Source organism: Hemibagrus wyckioides, linkage group LG18 (genome assembly GCF_019097595.1).
Source record: "Hemibagrus wyckioides isolate EC202008001 linkage group LG18, SWU_Hwy_1.0, whole genome shotgun sequence".
In the NCBI taxonomy this organism is placed as follows: Eukaryota; Metazoa; Chordata; class Actinopteri; order Siluriformes; family Bagridae; genus Hemibagrus; species Hemibagrus wyckioides.
In genome coordinates, this window is record NC_080727.1 from 16,519,442 (window position 1) to 16,525,184 (window position 5,743).

Consider the following 5,743-nt stretch of genomic DNA (forward strand, 5'->3'; position numbering starts at 1 on the left):
ACTTCTTCCACACTACCAAAGATTGTCTTCTACTGACTCACTGTGTTCCAGCAAAATATAACAAGTTCTGTCATGATTAGGAGTCCTGTGTGAAAGCTCTCGTATTGAATTGTCCATAAATCAAGCACAGTTAGAGGAAAAAATAACAAACGCGGAATAGAAAAATGTTTTTATCTTTTACTTTGCTGCAGTGGATGAAAAATTGTGAAACTGTGATTTCAAAAGAACGATGAACTTACGTGTTTTGGATGCTTACTTACAATTACATGAATCCCATGAGTCACAACATAGTGTGAAATATGGTTTGGTACAAAAGCCAGAAAAGGCGCCTCTGAGGAGGTAACTCTACAACATGACTGTATTTGCCTGGGGTAGCGTGCTTTTGTGCAGTCTAGTTCATTTAGTTTTTATCCACAATCTAACAAACAAGGAATCTCAAGCCAGAACATTAACAGTGAACCAGAACATGCTCGAATTACAGCCAGTGTCTTGATCTTAGAACAGGATTCAATTCAACATGGTTTCAATGTTGAAATTGCCCTGAAGGCTGATGATTAGAAATGGCTTTGGATAGGTCAGGGGCAGATATCAGGTTATACTGACTCGTTACATATGAATTTAAGATTGTATTAAAGAACGCACGATCGTTTTAATATCTACAGCATCAGAGCCATGCTCTACAAGAATGTCAATCCCTTGTGCTTGTCACAGTCAGGCTGACATTTTCCTTCCTATTTAGGTTCTGTAATAATTGAGTTCAGCAAGTTCCAGCCAGTTGTAAGTAAAAAAAAAAGAAAAGAAAAGAAAAGTTGTTGTGGGCCGTGGGAGGCAGACCGAAGACAGAAGCATTAGTCAGCCACAAAGATGGAGGAGGTGGTAATTCAGTGTTCAGAGTTTTCACAAGAGTAAGTACGCTATGCAAAACCAGCCCACTCTACTGACCAAAAGTGTCCTACACACATTTCCCTGACCAATTACAGCCAAATTTGCACTTTTACTACTTACACTCACATGTTATTAGGCTTTACTCCTCACCTAAACACAAAAATCATGTTACTTCACCCTGATCGGAGGAACCTGTCGTTTTATGAAGCTCAGGGCTATTTAATGTTCTCCCACATCTTGTGCCATGAGTAATCAAGGCAAAAAGATTTACACATCACTCCCAATAACCCGAAAAACATGATGAGGCAGATCTTCTGTATGTTTGTTATTCCGAGCCCCACACTGCATTTCTGCCAAGTTCTCCTCTTACACAACAAGACTGCACATAGGTTTCTATTCCAGCCATGAGTTATTGATTACAGTAAATCAATATTTTGGGGCTGTCCCTTTTTTAAAGAACATGTTGTTATTTGGTGTCAGACTGGGCATTCTGTTCAATTCCAGGAAAACTGTGTACTCCATATACATATAAACTATATGTACATATAGATAAGGACAAGAACACATCACTTGCGAATGTTTAGAAACTTATCTGTATTAACAGTTTGATAAAATGGAACAAGAAAAAAAGATGTGTGTCAGATGGAGCCAAACGTCAGACTCCATTTCCCATCACACACTGCAATCTACATGCATGGCTGCACCGGACTCCACTTCCCACAATGCACCTGCACTTCCACCTTCACTGTCACCAAACGTCTGATCTCACCTCACCTGTTTCCAGTTGTCACGCACAACTCACTCCTATACACCACTTTTATTTTCAGCCATGCTGTGAAGCATTTGCTCAGTTTCCGTTGTGTCCTGGCTTCATCAAGCGTTTATGCTGTGGTTGTTTATGCTCATTTCTTTTGCGGCTCTCTGTTTTCCATTCTGCCTGTCCACCTCTGATATTCTGTTGATCCCTGACCTTGTCTGTTTTTTGAGATGGCCTTGCGTTTCGGATTGTCTGCTATTTTTAATAAACATCCTAACATGCACTTACATCCCTATTGATTCTGTTCTGAATAAGTTTTTTTTTCATTCAAACAAAACACAGTTTTATTTAATAAATATGATTTAGAAAAATCCTTGCCTAGTCAGAAAATCAAGTAGCTAAATAAAACCATAGTGTAGTGTGCAGAAATACCTCAGAAATACCTCAGGCGCCTCTCCTACGTACTAACAAACCCAATTCAGCGTGAAGCCTTTCTCCTCACTGTGAGATTGTGTTGCACCATTAAAACCTACACTTTCCACGGCTGCTTTACTGTCTATGGTTTATACACTAAATTCTTGCCAATATTAGGGATTTATTTTATGCTAGTGTGTTCTATTGAACCTGTAGTGTCTCCGAGGGTGTTGTCTGTTTCAGTACCGAAGGCTTTTCCATCATAAAACAGACACTACAAACAAAACCACACTAATTTCTGAGGCCAACCCAGCAGGTAGTGTTAATAGCTTATAGCTTCATGGTTCAGAGTCTAATTCAGAGTCTGCTAAAGTTTCCTCCAGGTTCTTTGGTTTCCTTCATCAGTCATCAGTGTTGAAATGGTGAGTGGAAAGATGCAACGAGCCATGGATCTTCAACCTGCCTCAGGAGATGAAACAAAGTCAGTCAGTCACACCCCAAAGCAATTACCACAGACCATAGAGGTGTAGAGGTTTGTTGCAGTGTTCAGTGGATATCATTCATAGAGGTTTTTTTTATGTCTCACTATGTACACAAAATTGCAGATCATGGGACCTCACTTTGGGATTGGAGGCATGGTCCTGCAAAACAATCATTTCCATGTTTCATTCATTCCACATGGAGTACAGCCTGAAGAAAAAATGTACCAGCTCAGCCAGGGTCAGAAGAGAGCAGGAAGAACTGCTCTTTAGTTGTGGATGCTGGCTGCCATTGGTGGGTTTAACAAACAAGCACTTATCACGTTTCATCATGGCCTCTGGCAAGAGCTCCAAAGTGAACTGGCCTCCATGACAAATCCCTAAGAGGGTCATTTCCGGTTGGATAATTTGCTTTGCAAATGAGCCGATAGAAAAGTTGGATGAGAAATACTGACCCCAGAAGAAAAACAGCACAGTTTGAGGCCATTTGCTTCACCAAAATGATTCTCTACTTATTTAGTGCACATAAGCTCGAGCTCAAACACTGATACCACATGCTAGGAGGCTGCTCATAGCTTTAACACATGATATAAGGCCAGCATGGTAAGCATCTATACAGAGTACACCAACCTGATCCAACTCAGGTTATCAGCAAACACCTTTGGCATGTGCCATAGAACTACTACTAGGGAAAACAGCTCCAATCGTGACCTCACTAAGACTCTAAGATGGATTCATATGACCATCCACTGTTCTTCACAGTTTCTTCTTTGTGGAGAAGAAGGGAGAAGGATTATTGACTATAACATTGCAATGTCACCTGCCACTGTTCCATGCCACCATAAAACCTTGAGTGGACACAGGAGTGAGATGAGAGGAAAACTGCTTTTTCTCACTCACTCTGCACTTTAAAGATGCTCCATGTAGGCTCTCTTGGTCACCAGATGCCTCAGAGGTGGGACTCTCAACAGCAAGAAGATACCTTTAGATAAGTTTAACCCTAATGTGGGCAACTGAGAAATCCTTGCCCTGTAACCATGGGGGGACCCATGAGTGGGGGAACAAGACAAAAAAACCCACCATCCCCGTGTTTTCTACTACTCTCTACACTCTACTTGTTTACATTACAGTGAAATTACAAATTTCACCATACCCATGAGCCTATAAACGGTTCCCAGTATCCTATTCTGTCCACCTACTGAGTTGCTCCCACCTTCTGGGACACTGATGAGTCACTCAGGCATCATACTCTCCTTACAGCTGGTATCTCCTCACATTCTCCTCACAATATACAGACCAAGAACCCTTGGCAGCTCTCTGTTGGAACTCTATTCCATTCTCCAGGTATCTCACAGAAGATGATAAAGAAGCCTTTATTTGTCACATATTCTGTACATTACAGCACAGTGAAATTCTCTTCTTCACATATCCAAGCTTAGGAAGCTGGGGACAGAGCGCAGGGTCAGACATAATACCGCAGTCCTGGAGCAGACAGCATTAAGGTCCTTGGCCAAATCCCCAACAGTGGCAGCTTGGTGGTGCTGGGGCTTAAACCCCTGAACTTCTGATCAACAACCAAGAACCTTCACCGTTTGATCCACCACTGCCCAAAAAGTCTATAGCACCTGGTATTCCTATACAAGTACTAATCAGGCCCAAATCCACTTAGCTTCTGAGATCAGACATTCTCAGAGTGAAAGCAGTTGTAGGGGTGAACAAATGCTTGAGATCCACCAGAAAGCACAGTTTCCAGAAATAAAGCATATGACTGTTAGTTTTTGATAAAAAATTTAAATCAAAGTCATTTATACTGTAGTTCAGTCTTATGAGAATCTGCGTCTTGCCACTGACGACTAATCCCTCATTTATCCCACGTTATCTGGATATGACGCTGGGTGCATTTAGTGTATCAGGTTCAGCAGTCTGTTTTGCATGATTTATTCTGATTGTATCTTTTTCTCTACTATATCCTCATCCTGCCTATTGATTGTGGCACAAAATCACTGTGATAATCTGTTCAACAATTGAGGCACTAATCAAGGCACTTTATCACTTGTCTATATTGAGCATGTAGCATGTTGGCTACAGTTTCCCTCTCATCAACTGTAATCACTCATTACTTCTGATGTTCCTCATTCTGTGTTTATAATGATTTATAATCCCACTCTCTGTGTATATAATGATTTATAATACTACTCTCTGATGTTTAAAATAGTTTATAATCCCACTCTCTGGTGTTTACAATCATTTATAATCCCACTCTCTGGTGTTTATAATAATTTATAATTCCACTCTCTGTGTTTATAATGATGTATAATCCCACTCTCTGGTGTCTATAATATTTTATAATCCCATGCTCTGTCTATAATGATTTATAATCCCACTCTCTGGTGTTTGTAATGATTTATAATCCCACTCTCAGTGTTTATAATGATTTATAATCACACTCTCTGTGTTTATAATGTTTTATAATCCCACTATTAGTGTTTATAATAATTTATAATCCCTCTCTGTGTTTTAATGATTTATAATTCCACTCACTTTTCTGGCTGTTCTTCTGATTTCTGGTCCTATCTATGAAGCTGATTAGAACTTAAAAAATTCTTTACACCAAAAAACGAAAAGTTATTCAGTCTACTATTGACACCCACCATTTGGGAGGTCACAGCAGACAAAAAAAGCACTGGTTTGTTTCCACTCAAACCACGCAGATGAGAAGCCCGAGGTGAGGCGATGGCTTCTGTGAAAAAAAAATTCCCCACTGCAACCAATGTTCCACTGGCAAGACGGAAATACTGCGGTAACTGCAGAATCCTGGCCTGTCCACTTGATCAGAATCTGCCGGTTTTCATTGATTTCTGATTTGTCCTTTTAGTAAAATAATAACTATACCATTTAAACAGCACAGCTATAAATATTTGCATGTATTGGGATTTCTGTGATTAAATTAAATGAGGTCACTGACTTGGTAAAAGTGTTACATAATCATGGGGCGGGAAAAATATGTGATTATATATGTTTCTCATACATGAGCTTAGCGTAGCTGTCTGATCACTAGCGCTCAGTTCTATAGCTAGAGAAGAATTATGACACGTTACACAGATTTACATGACCTTTTTCACTCCTCTTTTACCCTCAGTGTCAGTCAGTACAGGGTGAAGGATAGCACATGAAACCAGCACAAGCACAATACTGTTCCTCCTTTGAC